The sequence below is a fragment of the Hyperoodon ampullatus genome (genome assembly GCF_949752795.1).
Source record: "Hyperoodon ampullatus genome assembly, chromosome: 20".
In the NCBI taxonomy this organism is placed as follows: Eukaryota; Metazoa; Chordata; class Mammalia; order Artiodactyla; family Ziphiidae; genus Hyperoodon; species Hyperoodon ampullatus.
In genome coordinates this window covers 209,294-232,005 of record NC_136933.1, presented here as the reverse complement: position 1 = coordinate 232,005, position 22,712 = coordinate 209,294, and the positions used below count along the sequence as shown (strand labels likewise).

At 37.7% G+C, this 22,712-nt stretch overlaps 1 pseudogene across 1 annotated transcript in view; it reads left to right on the top strand.

Moving 5' to 3' along the window:
* The first annotated feature begins 1,172 nt into the window (after positions 1-1,172).
* The window catches only part of LOC307068771 (coiled-coil domain-containing protein 150-like), a 98,374-nt pseudogene continuing 76,834 nt past the window's right edge, over positions 1,173-22,712 (top strand). Inside the window, exons 1-8 of the transcript in view lie at positions 1,173-1,449; positions 8,313-8,466; positions 9,809-10,028; positions 10,150-10,328; positions 12,153-12,217; positions 17,449-17,565; positions 18,617-18,736; positions 21,516-21,559. The product of the transcript in view is annotated as a coiled-coil domain-containing protein 150-like (transcript). The remainder of the gene's footprint in view (positions 1,450-8,312; positions 8,467-9,808; positions 10,029-10,149; positions 10,329-12,152; positions 12,218-17,448; positions 17,566-18,616; positions 18,737-21,515; positions 21,560-22,712) is intronic.

Here is a 22,712-nt window from a genome sequence, read left to right as displayed (position 1 = left end):
ATGAATTAGTTTATTGACGACTTCAGATTCTTTAACTCTGTAATTGCCTGACTTAAGTTCTAATGTGGTTTACCAAATGGTAGACAGAGGAAAATAAATTAAAAACACTAAATTTAATCAATTTGGCTCCCTGACTGCTGTTTAATATGGAGAGTCAAGGAGAAGGTGAAAACTCTCATTACACTGAAGTGTGCAGATTATCTACCAGGTGCATACACATATCCCCCATCTTCATCCATAAATCAGAGGTTACTGCAAGAGAAAACTTACGCGTAATTGGCTCTTTGCATTGACGCTCTAAAATACTCTCCCACTTTTCATATTAAAAGCTTTATTTGGCCCCTTCACCTGAATAACGTTTGCTGTGCTCTTTTCTCCTTCACCGAATGGCCCTACAGTTTGATGAATATGCCTTACAGCTGTGGTTTGGACATTCTCTCCATCTCACGTGAGTCTCATCTATCAGAATAAGAATTGCCAGATCAATTCAGCCAGCCACTCGTTAAGCAAAGGAGGACTCATCTCGGATCTGACTGCATTCACTTGAGGGCTAAAGTTATTCTCAGCTGCAACCCCAGAGAGACGAGAAGAATACATTAATTGCCCTGGTGCTGGTAAAAGGTGTTCTGTCCAGCTACCTAAAGCAAAGCCGTGTTGCCTTTTCACTGTAGAAGACTTCCCGGTAAGTGTGAATTCCCAGTCTTACAGCAAAACTCAGAAACGACAGTTTTATTCTCGGTGCTCTCTCTCATTTCGCAGCTACTTACAGTCAAACAGAAATACCTACTCACCTGTAGACAAAGCAAGAAATAAATTATGCTGAAGAGACAAAAAACCAGGGAGCAGACATGTGTTTTACTCTCGGTCTGGCCATGATGAATGAGGATGAAGAGGGGCTTGTTTTTTTCTTCAATGAGAATGTTTGAGCTCGGTATTTTTACCATTTTTTATGCTCATTAACAAAATCTTATTTTCCTGTCGTTCATAAGTTACTTGATACTTTCATCCTTCTAAAACTCAAAACATTTTCTTCTCTTGGACTCTGACCGGATGCAGGGTATGTGTCAAATGACCCAAACTCCGCACGCTCACCAGCATGGGACGGGTAATTCCGCAAAGCGGACGCCGCAGGACCTCAGGGACGTGAGTGGGCTGAAACTACCTATCCCGGCATGCCCCGCTCGCGAGCACAACGAAGATCTGTAGTCATCCGGGTCACGGGGCTGTGCGCTCCGTGCGCGCCCCCGGGTACCGGCCTGGGTCCCGCCCGGGGCGGAGGGCCCTCCAGGGCCGGGAAAACTGTGATTCCCGGCATGCCCTGCCACGGGTGCGCCTGCGTACGGGAGCTACCGCGCGGGAGAGCGGGTAGGTTTAAGCGCTGTCTTAGTTCCCTAGAAACCAGCCCACCTGCTGCAGGACAGAGCCACAGGCGGACAGATGGACTGTGGGGTGAGGCTGCGGCGCCCTGGGAGGTCCGGAGTCCGCGGGGGCGGGTCGGCAGTTCAGATAAGGTCCCAGTCATCTCTCCCTGCCGCCCTCTCCCCTAGCTGGCGGAGTTTACTCTTGCCCTCTGGACCTCAGGACCCTGATTAATGGCGCTTCTGCGCTGGATGCCGATGAAAACCGTTTAGGAGCGAGGTTTGCATTGATCTGGCTCCAGCAGGGGAAGGATAGCCACCAGAGAGGGCCGCGCATAAGCCCCAGTCCGACTTTTCTTTATTTATATGTTAGGTTGGCGTTATAGGTTCCTGGGAAAGCAATTTCGTTAATTATGGTTTTGCCACCGGTTATCTTCCCTGGCCCACTCGTTAGAATGCAGGTGTCAGGAATTTACATTCGTTCATTGCTGTTTCCCCAGCTCCCCAATTAGGCTGGAACAAAGTTAAGTTTTTGTTGAACTATACCGCTCTTTGCCACCCACAATGTCCCATGTACTGTCTGGGCTCTGAAGATAGAAAATGATTAAGAATCTGACCTTACTGAGGTGAAGCTCGGGTTAGTCTGGCTTGAATGCGCCACACTGATCTTGGAGCGCCCAGGACTGGGTCCTTGAATCTTTTCTGTTCTCTGTTATCCAGTCTCCGTGGCTTTAAAAGCCATGTATATATTGACAACTTCAGAATTTATATCCCTTATTTGGAGTCAGGAGAGAAAGGTCCACCTTTCTCTCCTGACTCCAAATCTACACGTTCAGTCAGGTATTGGGCATCTTTCGTGTTTTAAATTTAACATTTCCAAAACAACTCTTGATCTTTCCTCCTGAAACTTGTTCTTCCTAAAGGCTTTCATTGTCTCAGTTAATGGCATCCAATGCATCCTTCCAATGCATCCTTTCTCATCTAATCTATCAACCAAACCCATCTTTAAAATATGTCTGGACTCTGACCACTTCTTACCGTTCCATTGCTAGCACCCTGGTCCTAGCCAGCGGCATCTCCCTTGGGTTATCGTAGTAGCTTTACAACTGATCTTCCTACTTTGCTGTTGTCTTTCTACCATCTCTGCCTGGCTACCATCTAGGCAGGCTGATCCAGTTAAAAGTTAAGGTAGATCACAACACTTCTCCACTCTAAACCCTCCAATAGCTCTGAAAGTAAAGGCAGACCTTTACAATAGCCTTTAAGGCTCTATGTAACCTGTCCTGTTATTACTCTCTGACCTTACCTCCCACTATTCTCTCCTTCACTTTGTGCTTCCCAGTCAAACTGACCTCCTTACTGTTTGTGGACCCATCAGGCCTTCTGACTTGCACTCTCTGTTCACTCTTTCTGGACCTTTCTGTCCCATCCAGATGTCACTCCTGTACCTCCTTCCCAGGTCTTTGCTTAAATATCATCTCAGGGAGGTTTCCTTTGACCTCTCTGTTTAAAATGGAAGCCTGCACCACAGCCTCCCTCCCATCCTCTTTCCTACTTTTTCTCCATTGTACTTATCACCAGTGAACAAACTATATATTTTACTTATTTCTTCAACTGGAATATAAGCTCCAGGAGGGCAGGGAGTTAGTCTCTTTCGATCATTGCTGTATTCCCTGGTGTCAAAACAGTTTCTGGCTCATGGTAGGCATTCAGGAAACGTTTATTGGACATATGAGTGAATGAAGAAAATATTTCTGACCAAATTATTTTCCAGTGATTATGGTAAGCAACACTGAGTTCCTGGCCTGTTACTTTGGAACCAACAGCATCTAGTTGTAGCTATTGTCAGATATAAGAATGGAGCCTGTGCCTACAGAAGCAAGTGTTGCCTTTTCAAAGCCACCTGGCTTTTACTAGTATATTACTTATGACATTTGTCTTATTCATGCCATGCTTTCAGTGAGGTAACCTGAGCTCTCTGGAAATACTTTCCCTAAACATAGAGACAGCACTGTATTAATTTGATAATGATATATTTAGGAAAGTAATTGTGAATTCACTTTTTTAAAAATAAAAGCTTGTATCTTCCTATTTTTATTATCATTGCTATCAAGCATCAGGGCTTAGGTTCAAGGCTGCATTCAATGATATTTACTCTCTTTCAAAAACAGCAAAGCACAGATATGTTCAAGCTATAGTCTCTTTGCTGGAATATTAGCAATTAGAGCTAAGTTCTCTTCTTGTAAGAAGAGTTATGGCTTCTATCCCCATAAGTTATAGATAGAGTTGAAAGTCTGTAACTTCTTAATAACATATAGAGTTATAAGTTTACTGAGCATGGAAGTCATAGAGTTACGGCCACTGACCTCCAGGTGGCCTGCGGATTGTGTGTGGAGGCATGGTGTTTCTGTTACCCTTGCTTGGACCTGCCGGATGAGGGAGGACAGGCAGGGGTATGAGCAACTGCAACGAAAATGAGAATCTCTCCTGACTCTAAACCTCAACTCAACGGATTCACTGGATCCCAAGTTCTTACTTTACTCTTCCTTTAACAGGCTCGCAGGTACCCAGGGACTTCCTGGTGGATATTAAGGCTGTCCTGCTCTTGCTACTGGGCCACCATTGCTTCCATTTTTGTTTCTGAGGGCTCTCCTGACCTTGACATTGTTTTTCTCCCCATGTGGAGAGGGGGAAGGGAAGAATTTTCAACTCACCCTGAGACCTGTTTGTAATAAATCCTCAAAGGGTAGATTGTCTTGTTTCGTTTTTGAATCCACTTCTTTGATGACCTGAACCTCACTGATTGACTAAGAGGATATTTCAAGGACAACACCATGTATTTCACTCAAAAGCTTTATCCTCTGCCCACCGTCAGTCAGTGCCCCAGGCACCTCGATCTCTCCCTCCTTAGGATGAATTTTCTATAAACCTCCTCTCCCTCAGAGGCTGGGGGCCAAGTTTCTTCTTCCTTTTTGTTTGAGAGTATTTTTTCTCTCCAGAAGCCCGAGACACTCCAGTATAGACCAGGTTCAGGTGGGTGTGAGTGATGATGCCAATCAAATTCTTACCTAAACATATATAGAGTTACTTTCTCTTTTCTGAGAAAATGAAGCCATTTAATTTGTGTTGTTTTCCATCTTGTTTTTATGGCTGAATGTGCACACATACCTTGTAAGGTTATGTAAGCCTTTTATCTATTTTGGGTACCTTGGGGAAATAACAGCAAAATTATGACATTTTGACAATTACACGAAAAAAGTTTAGGTGGGAATCTGCATCTTATTAAAAATATGTGGGAAACTTGTACTCCATTTTCTGTATTTTTCCAAAAAATGAACTTTTATATTTGTGTTAGTATTATGTATGTGACTTCTGACATAAATTAATTAGACAGTCCTTTATATTATAACCAGCTCCCTGGGCCTAACAAGTTGCCACAGAAATTGCCCTCCCCTCCCACCTCCGGCACCGCTTGTCATTTTCTTTACCTCCTCCTTCTTCCTATTTCTCTACCAACTATTATCTGGGACTACTATGTATTCCAGGACTGCTTTTGTTGCAAGCAACAGGAATGTGTGACTAAACAAAAGTTTATATTTCTCACATAAGCAAAGTTTGGAGGTTACTAGTTTTATTTCAAAAAGTCAGGTTAATCTGAGCTTCTCTGGCCTTTTCCTTGTTTCTCAGATGCTGGTGATCCCCGACTCTTTGTTTACATTTAACAGTGAGGTACAGTATGGCTGACTTAAAGAGAGCCCTCAGAGCTCTGGGCATCATACAGGGGAAGGAAAGACAGGTGCCATCATTTCTGTTCTTTTTATCAGAAAAAAAAAGTCTTCCCAGAAGCTTCTTGCAAACTTCTGCCTAAAGTCTCACTGGCCAGGATATGTGACATGGATGTTCCAGCTGTAAGGGAGGGTGGAGACATGAACTTTTCAACTTCTTTTGGAGGTAGGACAAAGGAGCCAACTGCCTGTCACAAACCCCATTAAACACCCTTTCCGTACTTTTTCTCCCCACCCCAGGCCTGGTTTATTTCTATGTTGGCAGTAGCCAGACAGCAGGTGACCGAAAATGGAATGGAGGGTAAACCCATCTGGTGTTTCTTCACTGTTACCTCTCTCTTTTCTTCCCACCCCACACTATTGGTGGTTCCCCCAACCCTAGCCCTGGTTTCATGGCAGTAGAACCAGTCCTAAGGTTTGTCTTCGAGGCTCTTCTTTCTGTTACCTGAGGCACACTGTCCTGGCCCATGTGGTAACCTGAGCAGGAAACTCCAAACCTGGCTTTTTTCAGAAATGTAGATGAACCTTGCTTCACATCTTTGTGTATCCGGAGACTCTATTAATATCTGTGTCTACTTTTGTCATTCCCTTCAAGAATGAATTGAAAGCATGAAAAGCAGTTAACAGAAGAGAACTTCTTTACCTCCTGTCCTTAAGCTGATTGTTAACAGAAAATCTAAAGAATTCCAAAAGGTTATGTGTGTCGGAAATGCATTCTGTTTTATAGAGGAGCACAAAGGAGAGAAATCTTGGTCAGGAGCATAAAATAAGAATAAAAAGAAAATTTGTACCCTTTGACCTACATCATTCCATTTCCCCTATCTTCCAGCTCCTGGCAACCACCATTCTATTCTCTGTTTCTATGAAATCAGCTTTTTTTGTTTGTTTGGTTTTTAGAGTCCATATATAAGTGATAACCACACACTGTTTTTTCTCTGTCCAGCTTATTTCACTTAGCATAATGCCCTCCAGATTCATCCTGCAAATGGCAGGATTTCCTCTCATGTGTCTGAATAACATTCCAAATATATATATATATATATATATATATATATATATCTCACATCTTTATCTGTTCATCCACTGAAGGACGTTTAGGTTGTTTCCATCTCTTGGCTATTGTGAATAATGGTGCAGTGGACATGGATATGCAGATATCTCAAGATATTGATTTTAGTTCCTTCAGATATATACCCAGGAGTGGGGTTGCTGGATCATATGGTAGTTCAAGTTTTAATTTTTTGAGGAACCTCCATACTGTTTTCCATTATGGCTGTACCAGTTTACATTCCCACCAACAGTACATAAGGTTCCCTTTCCTCCACATCCTTGCCAACGTTTGTTATCTGTCTTTTTAAAACTAGCCATTCTAACAGGTGTGAGCTACTATCTTGTGATTTCGATTTGCATTTCCCTGATGACTGGTGATGTTGAGCATCGTTTCATGTACCTGTTGGCCACCTATATATTTTCTTTAGAAAAATGTCTATTTAGGCCCTCTGCCCATTTTTTAATTGGATTATTTCTTCCTTTGCTACTGAGTTGTATGAGTTCTTTATATATTTTGGATATTAACCCTTTATCAGATATACGGTTTGCGAATATTTTCTCCCATTCTGCAGGTTGCCTTTTCAAATAAAACATTCTGAGGATCAAATGTATAACATGGTGACTATAGTTAATAATATGGTATTGTATACTTGAAAGTTGCTGAGAGTAGATCTTTAAGTATTCTTACCACAAAGAAAAAAAGTTACTTACGTTAACTATGTGAGGTTGTTAATTATGTGGATGTGTTAATTATTTTGATCTTGGTAACCATTCTGCAAGGTATATGTTTATAAAATCATCATGTTGTACACTTTAAATGTATATAATTATATTTGTCAACTATTCCTCAGTAAAGTATTTGTTTGTTTGTTTGGGGTTTGTTTTGTTTTGTTTTAAGTAAAAAGAGAGAAACAGGCCGTTCTCTGGGACCAGTGGGGGAAAGACAGAAGGTGGTTAGAGAGCTGTCCTCAGTGGCTGTAACAGTGTTACATTGGCAAGAAGCTCAGCCTTTCCGCTGGTGCCCCCTTAAATCCTGCCACCAGTTTTAAGACTTCCTTAACTCCTTCCCTGGGTCCTGGGGACCACCTTCAGTGACTTGAACCTAAGGGAGTCCCCACTTCCATTGCCTGAGATACCTCGGGGAGGCATCTAATCACACAGCAAGTGGGAGAGAAAGTTGTATTACGACTATCCCAGGTGGGGCCTTTGTGAACACATTCCCACAGATACACTATTGCTAGTGATGCTTAAGGTTTATGGTTTGATTAGTATAGAACTGTCTGTACAGGATAGAGTTGCAGGAAAATGTCCTTAAAGTTTCTACCAATGATCTTGTCATTGAACTTTGAGCACATGATTGGTTTAAATGTTGGGACTTCTTATAAGCTGATTCTGCTTCTGTCACTAATACCTGAAAGAGTAGTCTCACTGCTCCCATTTACTCTCATGTGGTCTTGTGGGAGGAGTCTGGAAATTTGATGTCAGTAAGTGTAAAAGAGTCTTTGCTACGAAGTTATGTTTGCAAGTTCTTTTTAAAAGTCACTGCTTCAAGGTAGTTGGTAAACCTATTTTATGACAACTGCTCGGAGATCCAAGTACTGTAGAGTGTTGTTTTGTTTTGTTTTCAGAAAGGTTGGATGGGAATATGTTAAAATGAAAGTGGCTGGCAATGAAAAGAGGTAATAACTCCTTCAGCCAAGTCATAGGTCCTAGTGTATGTCTAATAGTAACAGACAGGTTAGACTAGACTGTGCTGCAGTAACAAACTACCTAACAATCTGCGGCTTATAACAACATTAGTTTCTTGCTCACTCACACTCTATGTCAAGGATGGGCCATGGCTCTGCTCATATAATCTTTACTCTGGGATCTTGGCACATGGAGCAGGCCCTATCTGGGATGTTACTCATCGCATGGAGAAGGGAAAAGTGATGATGAATGACAAGTTGGCTCTTAAAGCTTCTACCCACATTTAATTGACCAAGGCAGGACATATGGCCATTTCCAAGCTCAACAGGACAGGGATGTATAATCCTCCACAGGAAGGGGCAGTGGCTATTCTGAACAATAATAGAACCAACTACACTAATATTGTGACTTTAATCTCAGGTGCATATGGAAACTACAATGTCCAGACCAGTCCTCTCTCCAGCCCGCTTCAATGCTACAGCTTCTGAAACATTCACGGTACTTCAGCAAAGGATGAGAATAGTTGAGGAACAGACCAGTTCTCTGAGGGATGACCTAATAATGTTGGACTTTGGTGAAAAAAGGTAACAATTTAAAAAATTGTGTTACAATATCTTTGTAGGTTGAAGAAATTTTGCCTCACTGGTTACTAATAAGGAGTCACAGTGTGGGTGGTTTGGCAGGTGAAATAGGTACTTAGAAAAGAATTGAGAAATAACATTAGAATACTAATTAGGAAATATTTGCAAGATAAAGAGTTGTCCTCCTGTAATGGAGCTACTACCACTATTCTAAACAGATTTTTAAAGTGTGTTAATTAGGTGCACAAACTTTGATATCCTATTCTCCCTCAATACTTGATTAAAAACAAATGTAATTTTTTACATAATTAGAAAAAAAATTGGGGGCCTTTTTAAAATAAAAATAGACTTTGATATTAGTTAAGGTGAACATCTACAACTTGATTCATGCCATTAATATGGTCTGTATTTTCTTTCTCCAAATTTATTGTAAATTAAAAGAAAGGTTATAAGTCTTAAAAAAATTCATAGTTTAGAATGAAGTACTCAAAAGAAGAACTGTGTTTTTCCTTTGTGCTCCTGAAGAAGTTATTGCCATTAAAAGTTAGATTGTCAAAAGGCCTTGAGGAATCTGGGTGCTTAAGTGGCCAATGTTGAATTTACTGGTGTGATTTTCTTTAAAATTATGTATGTATTTCCTGAATGTCTCTTATGAAGACCTAAAATTGGTATAGTTGGTATTATAGCACACGTAGAATAAATAACTCTTCAGCAAAGATTAAATTTGTACCAGTGTTGAGTATGTTAGAACAAAATGGGAATATTTATTATCACCTTGTTTAAAATTTTTCTAAAAAGGATGTGAAATACTGCCTCCATGCTAACTTTAATTCTTAGTTTACCATTATAGAATTAGCATTTAACCTGTTTTATATATCACTTGCTTTTACATACAAAATAAGTTTACAAAAAATTCTGATTAAAATAACCATTAAAAAATCAGTGGTCTTTGGCTTCCCTGCTGGCGCAGTGGTTGAGAGTCCACCTGCCGATGCAGGGAACACAGGTTCATGCCCCGGTCTGAGAAGATCCCACATGCTGCGGAGTGGCTGGGCCCGTGAGCCATGGCAACTGAGCCTGCGTGTCCAGAGCCTGTGCTCCACAATGGGAGAGTCCACAACAGTGAGAGGCCCGCGTACTGCAAAAAAAAAAAAATCAGTGGTCTTTACCCATCCCACATTGGTCTCATCCTCTTTACCTAATAGTGCTCTCTATGTTTAAATTTGCAGGGGCTATCAGATACTGGTTAACTAAAGACTATAGTTTTTATACTCAGTAGAAGTGTTACATTGATTCGATGGTTGGGATTACCCTATAATATTGTTATATTGGGATCTTTGTCCAGAGGCCACTTGGAAACTCCAAAATATTTAGAAGAGCCTGTGAGCCAGAACATCATTAGCCCTATCCAGAATGAAATAATTTGTTCAGGAAAAATAGATATTTTATGGAAGAACTGTGAGTTTCTGGTAAATTGAATGTGCCACCTGGAAAGCCTCATCTAGTTCTTGAAGATGAACATCTTCGTCTGCAAACTGAAAAAGATTTGAACCCACAGAAAACAAGTATAGAGAGAAGAGAGTCATCAGAAATTTGGTCCTGTGTGGGTGCTTGATGAGTTCATGATTCTTTTCCTTTCCTGACCTTCTTTAAACTGCTTGATGACCCTCCTGTCCTGTTTGATAGATTTTCTGAAGGAAAGACTGAATACCACACAGGAGGAGCATTCCAAGCATCTGAAGCTATTGCAACTGGAAGTGATGAATTTGTGCCAGCAACTAAGAGATGTAAAAGAGAAAGAAGACACGGCACAAGATGAGGTGCAAAGGTTGACTGTGACTCTGAAGCTTGCCTCAGAGACAAAGGTTTGAGTCCAGTGTTCTGGAATACAAACTCACTGTTAATGTGTTAGCTGGAGGAGGCAACAGACCCATAAAGCTGACTTTTAAAAATAGGTGATGTTGGTGTGAGGATTCTTGACATCTGAAATTTATCTACATTGATAGCATATAACATTGTGTGCTGTCGGTAATTGAGTATTTATAGATTCCTACCCTCTACCTGTGACTGTGCAGATCCAGAGATATGAGGGAGTCTGTGCTCTACAAGAGCTTGTATGCTAGCTGGGAGAACAAGGCACAGCAGGAGAAAAGAGAGAAAAGAAGGGTATAAGAAATATTAAAGGACAGTGTAGGACAATAAGCAAATATTGCCAACTAAGTGTTCTGTATTCAGGTGGGTTTGAGAAGGTGCGCATGTCCTGTCTAGAACAGATTAGGCTAGGCTTCAAGGAAGACATGGGACTTGAGATGAGCCTTTAGAAGGCAAAGCAGTGAGGTGAGGACATTTAAAAGACCTCACACAGAGGCAGCAAAAAATAAGACTAGGGAAAAAAACTAATTATTTTGTTTTCCCTTCACAGGCCAGGCAGTGTAACAGACGTTATTTTGTTTAAAACATGTTTTGTTTAATCTCTGAAAAACCTCAAGATGTAGGATATTGTTGTCTCTTTTTTTTTTTTTTTTTGCGGTACATGGGCCTCTCACTGTTGTGGCCTTTCCCGTTGCGGAGTACAGGCTCCAGACACGCAGGCTCAGTGGCCATGGCTCATGGGCCCAGCTGCTCCGCGGCATGTGGGATCTTCCCGGACCGGGGCACGAACCCGTGTCCCCTGCATCGGCAGGCAGACTTCAACCACTGCGCCACCAGGGAAGCCCTACTGTCTCTATTTTAATGATAAGTGTACTGGGGCTCAGAGAGAAGTCATCTCTCTGAGATCACACTTGCCTGTTTTCTTCCTGTAACTCAGATTTGAACCTAGATCTTTCCCTTGGGTGCAGTTAGGAGGCAATGCATAAACTAGCTGGACAGGAGTGAGGATTTGTTTGTGTAAAATAAGTTGGAAATTGGCAAGGGATAACGTCATAGAGGATCTCAAAATCAAGAATAATTAAGTAGTTGGGCTTGATCCTATGGGGAGTGATTAAATTTTTGATAAGAAAATGACATATTTGAAAACAAGAAAACTAATCTAGCAGTAGTGTAGAGTATCAATTATAGGAGAAGAGATTGGAGATAGGAAAATCCATTAGGAATCCATTGGCTTATTTGAGACATAGACCTTATTAGGTCTGAACTATGGTTGTGGCATTTTGAGAGGAAAGATATGTTAGAATGTGGTATTGGATAGGGGCTGAAGGTAGAGAAGAAGGCAAGGACAGCTTTCAGTTTTTACATCTTAGATTATAGTGCCATTAATAATAATATAAAAGAGGATGAATAGTGAAAGCTGTGTTTTTCATCCTCAACTCCTAAGCATAGATAATATTTGAGGCTAGAAAAAATGGAGTACTTAAAAAAATAGGACGATACCCTGTAAGAAAAATGTCTAGCAATTACCAGGTTTTCCTCTGATTATTGAATTTTACATAGGAGGTACATGTGACTAATCATTTTTTAATTATCTGAAAGGGAAAATGATAGAAGTCATGAATGAAAGTAATAAAATAACTTTAAATATCTCATTGTAATAATTACTTTAGACTCATAATAAGAAGTGTTTATAACTGTATTCAGAATAGCATTTATAGGTTGCCCCCCAAAAGTCTAGATTTGAACTGTGATATACCATAGACAGTTTCTTCCTCTCATTTCAGATTATTTAGAACCTTTTCTCCTTCTAGTTTTAGAAGAATGCAGTATTGAAGAGGAACTGAAGGCCATAAAACATAAAATGAACCTTAAAATTCAGGAGGTAAGATAAAAAGGAAGCTGGAAGGTGAAGGGGGCGTTGGAATTGCAGAGGGGGAAGTCAAGGTAGTGGATAGAATGAAAAGAAACCATTGAAGAAGAAAATATGTGGCTGTTTATTAGGAAGATTTTAAAAATATGCCACATGAAGTTATACCTGCCCATATGTGACATTAAGACTTCCTTTCACCTCAGTACTGCCACAAAACCAGAAATAAAAAATAAATGCTCTCTGAGCCAGGAGGGAAACAGTTACCGTGAAACTCATGCAGTTGCCCATATACTAGAGTTAAGTGGACATAAAAAGACCTTTTACACTAAAGTTGTGTTTAAAATAAAAAGCTTTTAATAAGTCTGCTCATCTAATTTTACCTTAAAACTTTCATTTCAGTCTAAATTTAAGTAGATAACAGATTGGAATTATGGAGTAGGTGGCTGCTAAAAGTTTTTGGACTAAAAATTTGCAGCTGAAAGCAGTGGAAGAGTCAGAAGAATTACCAATTCAATACACCTTGACAGTGGCCTAAAAACCTCAGTATTCCCTGACAGAATAATAGTTGACATTAGTCCAAACCAAAAGGATCAAGTTATATTTAAAATATTCTGTTATACAAAACAGAAATAGATATACTATTTTAAAAGTTATGCATTTCAGTGTGTTTAGGGTGGTAAGTGTAGCTATCTGGGACATTCTCTCATGTAGAGTATTTTTTTTGCCAATAGTTACTGATAAAATCATGATTGTTTATCGTTAGTTGGAGTATATTGTTTCATGCTTTAAAAAATATTTTGGCTATTTTAATAGATTCTTTTTAGAGCAATTTTAAGTTTTTAGAAAAACTGTACAGAAACAGAGTTCCCATATATCCTTTCTCCCCACCCCCAGAGCTTCCTCTGTTATTCACATTCTGTATTAGTCTGTGATGAACCAGTTTTGATACATGATTACTAAATTCACAGTTTAGATTAAGTTTTACTTTTTGGTCATCACAGTATACAGAATAGCTTCACTGCCCTAAAAATGCCCTGTGCTCTACATACACATCACCCCGCGCCTCTCTCCCCCACCCCTGTCTTTCCCCAAGCTCCTGGCAACCACTGATCTTTTCACTGTCTCTCTAGTTGGAATCATACAGCATGTAGCCTTTTTGGACTGGCTTCTTTCGCTTAGCATATGCATTTAATCCTCCATGTCTTTTCATGGTTTGATAGCTCATTTCTTTTTATCAGTGAACAATAATCCATTGTCTGGATGTACCGTAGTTTATCCATTCACCTACTGAAGGACATCTTAGTTGCTTCCAAGTTTGGCAGTTATGAATAAAGCTGCTGTAAACATTCATATGCAGTTTTTTATATGGACATAAGTTTTCAACTCCTTTAGATAAATACTTAGTACGATTCATACTTATCATATGATAAGCTTATGTTTAGCTTTCTAAGAAATTGCCAACCTGTTGCAGTGGCTATGCCATGTTGTGTTCCCACCAGCAGTGAATGAGAGTTCCTGTTGTTCCACATCCTCACCAGCATTTTGTGTTGTCAGTGTTTTGAATTTTTGCCAAATTTATAGGCGTATATACAGTATCTTGTTTTAATTTGCAGTTTTCTATGGACGTGATATTGAGCATCTTTTCATATGCTTATTTGCCATCTGTCTATCTTCTTTGGTGAGGTATCTTAGATCATTTGCCCACTTTTCAGCTGAGTTTTTTTCCTTATTGTTGAGTTTTTAGAGTTCTTTTTATATTTTGGGTACGAATCCTTTATCCAGTATGTGTTTTACAAATATTTTCTCCCAATCTTTAGCTTGTCTTTTCATTCTCTTAACAGTGTCTTTTGCAGAGCAGACGCTTTCAATTTATTTATTTATTTTTTTTTTTTGCGGTACGTGGGCCTCTCACTGTTGTGGCCTCTCCCATTGTGGAGCACAGGCTCCAGATGCACAGGCTCAGCGGCCATGGCTCACGGGCCCAGCCGCTCCACGGCACGTGGGATCTTCCCGGACTGGGGCATGAACCTGTGTCCCCCGCATCGGCTGGCGGACTCTCAACCACTGCACCACCAGGGAAGCCCCAGATGCTTTTAATTTTAATGAAGTACAACTTACCCATTTTTTTTCATGCATTGTACTTTTGGTATTATATTTATTAATAAAATATCATTGCCAAACCCAAGGTCACTTAGATTTCTCTATGTTATCTTTTAGAAGTTTTATAGCTTTGCATTTTACATTTAGGTTTTGAATTATTTTTTGTGAAAGGTGTGAGGTCTGTATCAGGATTCTTTGCATGAGTTTGTGTATGTGTATGTCTAGTTGTTCCAGCACCGTTTGTTGGAAAGACTATCCTTTGGATTGCCACTTAACATTATTTTTTTATTGGGGAAGTCTTAATTCTTGGTGCTGTAGTAAAATGTTGAATTTTCATGGAAATTGTCAAGGACCTGAAGAAGGACTGTGCTAGTCAAATAGGGACATTTTGAGGGTATGTGAGGCAGGAAGGATGTATTAGTCTGCTGGGGCTGCCATAACAAAGTACCACAGACTGGTGGCTTTAACAACAGAAATTTATGTCTCACCATTCTTTAGGTGAAAAGTTCAAGATCAAGATATCATCAGCAGGTTTGGTTTTTTCCTGAGTCCTTTCTCCTTGGCTTGCAGATGGCTGCCTTTTTTCTGTGTCCTCACATGGTCTTTTCTCTGTGTACACATCCCTGGTGTCTCTTTGTGTACAAATTTCCTCTTCTTATAAGGACAACAGTCATGTTGGATTAGGGCCCACCCCAGTGCCCTCATAACTTAAACAACTCTTTAAAGGCCCTATCTCCAAACACAGTCATATTTTGAGATACTGGGGTTTAGGGCTTCAACATATGGATTTCAGAGGGATGCAGTTCAGCCCATAACAAAGGACTATACAAAGATAAAGTAAATGCAGTATATATCTTTCTAAGAGATAAGAAATATATATATATATGAATGAAATCTGGTTCCGATGAACATGAAATAGGTTAACTGATAGCCCTTCGTAATGCTTTAAGGATGAATATCTTAGTAGTATTGTTATCAAATAAAGATTCCCTTTATAAGGCACTTAAATTATATCTTGAGCAAATTATACTATATAATTTGATGTAGAGTTTAGAAAAGTATATTATGCTACTCTAAATTATAAAGTGATTATAATCTGATACTAAAATAAAACCTGAAAAATATAGCCCAAAACAAAAACTATAGCTCATTCTTAAATAAGATTCTAATATTAATATTTAACTGATTATTGGATAAGGAAGGAATTTCTAAGCTTGAAAAGAAGGAACAGGATTATAAAAAGCTCGATAAGTTTGACCATATAAAAATTAAAATCTTATATATGTATAAAAAAAGCAAAACTAATACACCATAACAAAACTAGACAGTTAATAATCTTCCCTTTTAAAGAACTTAAATTGACTTAAAAAAACAGAGGGCAAAGGATAAGAACAGTTCAGAAAATATATAAAGAACTAATAACCATATTAGAAAATGTTTAATCTCACTAGGAACCAAAGAAATGCAAAAATATTAAGGTGTTGTTTTTCATTTATTAGCAAAGATTTAAGAAAGTGATAATCTGTAGTGCTGATGAGATTTATTCAAATACTACTGATAAGGTAAAATTGGAAGGAGAATTACAAAATGTATCAAAAGTCTAATTTATACCTTTAACCTAGTGATTCCTTTTGTAGGATTTATCCCAAGGAAATAATCAGAAATTCAGTGAAAGATTTATTCACAAGCATGTTCAGCAGAACAGTATTTAGAATAGCAAAACACTGGAAATATCCAAATGTTCAATATTAGGTGTATGGTTAAGAAAATCATAGAATATTTCCAAAATGGGCTATCTTGTAACTATTTCATGTCAACATATTTTTCATCTCATTTCACTTTTTAAAAACTTCTTAAATTGTTAAATATATCATCCTTCAAGAAAACACATATAAAGTGCATATGTACAATGTAGAGAAGGGTTATAAAGTGTACTCTTACGTCATGTTTACTGGGGTTTAAAAATAGAATTTCTGGAACTTCCCTCATGGCACAGTGGTTAAGAATCCACCTGCTAATGCAGGGGTCATGAGTTCGAGCCCTGGTCCGAGAAGATTCCATATGCTGCAGAGCAACTAAGCCCGTATGCCACAATTACTGAAACCCACTCACCTAGAGCCCATGCTCCACAACAAGAGAAGCCACCACAACAAGAAACCCGTGCACTGCAATGAAGAGTAGCCCCCACTCACCGCAACTAGAAAAAAGCCCACGTGTAGCAACGAAGACCCAACGCAGCCAAAAATAAATAAATAAGTAAATAAATTAAAAAAGAAATTCTTTCAATTTAACGTCACTTCATAAAAGGAACAGCATTTTTCAGTTCCCATTTAAATTAGAAAGGATTTCTTTACTTCATGATAAAAGAGACTCTTAACCTTCTTTGTATCTTTATCTGACTCATTTTATAGTCATTTATTGATAGAAATAAGATCAGTGTACCCAAATTCTTGAGTGTTGTTTTTGTCTGCTGCTTAACAACTACTTCATTATTTGTTTTGATCTTTAAGTTCCAATACATGAAAAAAAAAATTCCAGTACATAATTGAAACAGCTTTCAGAGGAATGTTTATAATACTATGGGATAAAAAAGATATATATATATGTATATAGGTGAAGAAATCAAAATACAGGAAAATAAAGAGTTAAAAAATAAAGTTAGAAAATTGAGAAATACAGAAAATACGTATACTAAGACATATTAGTGTTTTTCAAACTTCTTTTGACAGCAATACATTGTAAGACATATTTTACACTGCAACACCATACATACATGCATATACACAAACATTTAATGAAGCAGTACTTACCCTTCCTTACTACTTGCTATGTGCTCTGATATTTTCTTTCTATTCTTTTCTCCCCCCTTTTTCAAGTGCTTCTTGCAACTTACTAATGCGTCTTGACCCACAGTGTGGAAAACAGACTTACACAGTAGGAAGATGAGGGTTACAAATTTGACTCTGCATTTTCTAGAAGGTTATCCATTAGGGAGAAACAAAAGCATGTTTCTGAGTAGTCATAAGTGAACAAAGAATGGGGGTGAGATGGCGTGTCTGGTAAACTTTTCATGGTGACTTTGATCTTTGTTAAACTGCTATGAAGTTCCCTCGGTCTTGCCTAACTGCAGTGTTGCTCTATAGCTAAGGAGACAACTGTCTCAAGAGAAGCACCTAAGGGAATCTCTTGAGAAATCTGGATCAGCCGTGCTACTCAAAATTCAAGAAATGGGATCAACAGTGGAGGTGGAACGGAAACAGGTAGAGAGATTCTCTCCTTGTTTATGTTGGGAAAGTGAAACCAAAAGGTAAAAGCTAATGTTTTACCTACAAACCTATAGTTTTGCTTATTTCCTCTAGATTTATTAAATTCTTTTCTTTAGTATTCCTCTATTAACATTCTTACTACAATTTTAAAAATTTTAGTGCAAAATAAGAAAGGACTCTGATGTCATTTAGTCCAGCGCTCTTAATTTAAGAATGAGGGAGCTAAGGACAGAGAGGTTATTTTGTCTCAGGCTTTACAGAAGTGAACTCTTAGTTCCTGGGAGGGAATCCTTCCCTCTACACCATATAATCTCTGTTACAAGACTTGATTTTGGAAGGCACTGACCTAGTCTCATGCTATATGTATTGTATATGATGTGCATAGAAAAGAAAGATTAAACTGAGCTGACATTTGAAGCAAGGAATAAGTCAGATAATCAGGAATGTGTTTACATTACTGTTTTCAAGTCTCATTATTTATTTTAGCATAATATTTTTGCTTTCATCAAAGTTGTTATTTGAAATATCTATATGTAATTTAGAATATTTTAAATTATAAATACCGAGGCAATTAGTAGTTTCAAATCATAATACCTATCATTAGATTACATAATTTTTATTATTTTAATGAGTGCTGTCCTTCTACAATGTCCTTAAGTAGAATAAAGAGGATTCTACTTAAAGAATTTGCAAATGATCCTTTATTGCTATACTTTATACTGCCAATATAGTAGGCACTAGCCACATGTGGCTATTTAAATGAAAATTAATTTTATTTGTTAAAATTAAACAAAATTAAAGATTCAGTTCCTCACTCACTCTGGCCACATTTTGAGTGCTGTCGAAGAGTGCACAGAAAGTTCTCCTGGACAGCACTGCTGTAAGACACTGCACTCTGTTGAGATCTTTTAACTGTAACACATAAACACCGCTTCTTCCTCCAGGAACATTAAGATCAGAAAAATCTGCCTTACACCTGTGCTATAAGTTAGCTTAGTAGAAATCTTTACCTTACAGAAAAGGAGTTTTTCTTATACAATTTCAGGTGCAAATTTTGCAGCAAAACTGCGTTGCTGTTTTCAGACCACCCAAGAACTACTGGCACAGGAGCGACAACAGAAAGGAGAGTTGGAGACCGCTACCTCACAGCTCAAGTCTGATCTAGGTATGAAAACAGATGCTAGAAATTACACTTTTGTTAGTTTTTTGAGATTTCATGCGAAAACTCTTAAGACTCCAAATTCTCGAAGTGGCCAGTGTTACTGGTATTTCCCACAGACCTGAATGTAAAAAGTTGCTGATTTCCTTTTTATCTGTGGCACTGAGAAAGACAGAGAATGTTGGTAATAAAATAGAATTTGACCCTCTTAATTGTAAACTTATGTGGATGTTTTTCAGGTTTATTTAACTGTGGACTTGGGAACATTTGGGTTCTATAAATCTAGATTGAATATTGGATAATAGAATGCTAATAAGGAAATGAGGTCATTAATCCTTGCTATCCTACTGATTCTAACGATTTATCATGTCAGACTCTTCATTCTTCAGGTTATCGACCTATTTTGGTCAACTGGTATTTGTAGAAATGGATAGTTGTAAGGTACCATAGAGAGAGGTTAGATTAACTACTCGTTTGAGGAGGAAAAAACATCTGTTTTAAAAAATAGTCCTAAAAGGTGACAGAGCTAGGAAATGGAAGTGTCTAGACTTGATCCCAGGCTGCTCAGAGACATGCTTCTTCCAACCCAACGGCCCTTATCAGACTACTGTTTGTTAATATATAATTGTAACAGCAGTTTTCAGGTAGATCTCACTATAGAGATCACACAGAGTTCCAGTGCAGTGCTTTACGCATGAATAACACTTCATGGTTTACACAGGGCTTTCACATACATTATCCTATGTAATACACAAAACTATCTGTAATTCCTAAAGTTACAAAATAAATAAATGGTGAAGTGAGGCCTCAACCTGGATCTTCTAACTCCAAACCCAATGTTCTTGCCACTGTGGCCCGCCTGCTCTGTGGCTGTAATGAGGACAGGGAATACCAAAAGGGAAATGAAAATTAGAAAAAAGAAACCATAAAAAACCATTAAAAAAACCATTCAATGCTTTTACTTACTGCTTTTAGCAGAAAGTATTCTTTTTCCATATAGTTGTTGAGTAATGAATTATTCTGTGAAGTTCTCACTGATGATGTCCCTAAATAATTTTCTGTCTTCCTGTGACTGCATGCCTACAAAAATACATGTTACATTTTATTGTACTACCACATTATCCCATTTGAGCCTTACAGCAAACTAGTGAGAAAGATAAGAAAATGTACCCCATTCTACAAAAGGATGAAAAGATCTATAGTGAATGACCCACAGTAAATAGAATAGCTGGGACTAAACACAGATCTTTCTATTATATTAGTTGTCCTTCTGATTAAGTGATTTTTTAAAATGTTACTTTCTTAATGGATTAATGCTTTTTGAATTTTGTAAGAATATATGAAAGACCATTAAAAACATTTAGATTAGAATAACAGTAATTCAAATTAACATAAAAAAGGAAGCCTGTCTGAATACCAGCTATATGCTTCATAGTGAATAATAAATGCTTTACATGCATGCAATTTTATTACTTTAAGGTACAAATAGTTATTCTAACTATATTAATAAAAGGAATGTCTTTAGATATTTGCTTCAATGAATTTTAAAATGTACTTATTTATTAATAATTGTTTATTTATTAGCAATAAACATTATATGTATATATGTGTGTGTATATGTGTGTGTATTACACACACATTAATTAAAGTGATTAAATTGTTCTCCAAAGTAGGATAAACATTCCTCTTTTAGTCTTTCTTTGGTTAGTGGAATTTTCAAAATAGATCATGTAGTTTATCTTTTTGATCCTTCACATATGTTAAATTAGAATTTACTTAAAATAAGTCTTGGACTCATTTTCAAGAAGTACAGTTTTTCTGAGTATATCGTAAATAAAATGAGTTTTTATATGTTTTATAATTTTCTGGCTTTAGAATTTTAAAGTGAAACAAAACTAATAGATCTTTAAGAATTTTCTATGAAGCCAAACATTAACCTCAGAAAAGTTTATATCTCTTGGCTACTAGTATACAGTGCCAAACTGTTCTCCTATTTCTGCCTTTGGTTTTATTTTCACTGTATATACATACTCTGAGTGGTTTCAAATCTGTTTTTTTTCCTACACCAAATCATCCTCCTGAGCTCCAGATGGTATCTTACTGCCAACTAATCATCTATATTTAGATGCTTTGCAGATACCTCAAAACACATGATGAAAGCTTAAGTGTTGCAGTCATTTTTACTCATTATATCCCCCAAACCTGCTCCTTGCCCTGAATTCCCTGTTAGAATCCACCAACCACCCCCACTGTCCAGGTCTGTACACTAGATATTTTCCTTGACTCATCTATTGCCTTTACACCACCGGTCAGTCACCAAGTCCTGACAGTTCTCCCTGCTTGCTTTTCACAAGTCTTTTCCTTCTGCATCATTACCTCAGAGCCAGCTCTCATTGTTTTACACTTGGGTTACTGCAACAGCTACTAAACTGATCTCCCTGTCTTTATTGAGCCTTTGTCAGAGTAATCTAACAAAAGGCTTTTTGATCTTTTTGATTGTGTGCCTCTCTGTCTTGAAATCCCTCAGACTCATCATCATCTGTGCATTGAGTAAAACGTGACCTCATTTACCATTGTACGTGACTGTGGACTAGTTTCTTGATAATTTCAGGATTTAATTTCCAGTCTATAAAAATATGATAGAAATACTTGTGTTCTCCTTATTTCTGCAAACTACAGATGAAAACAATTTTTTAATCAAAGTTTCTCAGGGAAAATACCATGTGATTTCAATGTACTTGTAAGTTATTATCATCATAGTTATGTGGACTTTTTTTGTTTTTAGTTTCTAGAGATGACCTCATTTCCAAGTTGGTTGAAGAAAATAAGGTAGGTTTTGAGGTTTTGAGTACAGAGATTTTCTTTCATCTCTTCACTAAATAGTATTTCCTCACTCATGTTGGTTTACAGTCCTTCTGATTCTCCTAAAATCTTTATGAAAAAAAGTTTCAGTGTAAATGAGTGTATATCCAGAACTGTTGTCAACTGGGTATTAGGAAATAAATCATTTCATGCAGGTTAGTGTAGTTTGAAAAAAGGTGAGTTGGCAAAACTAATGAGACTTATTTGCATTTTATACCTATTGCAAATGAATTGCTGTGAAGCTTTTTTAATGAAATGTAAGAAATATTAACTATTTTTGGTGATGGTTTATCAACAACATGAATGTATGTACTTACTTCCACTGAATTTAACATTTAACACTTAAATAGTTTTAAGTCAACTGTACTCTTAGAAATAGTTAAAATGAGTATAGTGCTATACAGTAGGCCCTTGCTGGTTATCTATTTTATATATAGTAGTGTGTATATGTTAATCCCAACCTCCGAATTTATCCTTCCCCGCCCCTTTCCCCTACAGGGGAAAAGAATCTGAAAAAGAATACATATTGTTATATGTAATTATATAATAATATAATGTATATTTGTATATAATATTAATAGTATCATTATTATATATAACTGAGTCACTGTGCTGTACACCTGAAACTAACACAATATTGTAAGTCAACTATACTTCAATAAAAAAGACATTTCATTAAAAAGACTTAAAAATGGTTAAAATGATAAATTTTGTTATGTGTATTTTACCACAATAAAAAATAAAAAATAGAATAAATGTTACTACTTTTATATCAAGACATTTCTAAATCAATCTCATGGTGTAGATGTTATATGATGTTAACTTTTCTTGAGATGCTTCTTCTGGAAAGCTAGAAAAGTGGTTCTCTCTCTGAAGGAAGAGGACTTAGACTTTGTTCTTCCCCGTTTGACTAAGTACCTATTAGGTAAAACCCAGCCCAAAACTCACAACCCTATCACCTTTCCCTCCTCTCAAAGAGAACATTTTTTTTCACAGAGCAAAGGTGCTTTCTTCTGCTCCACCCTCAGGTATTCCTTGATGAAAATCTCTTCCCCTACTTATAATTTTAAAAGATCCTTGCATGTGTTTCTTTGAAATAATAAGCTCATACTACTAATAG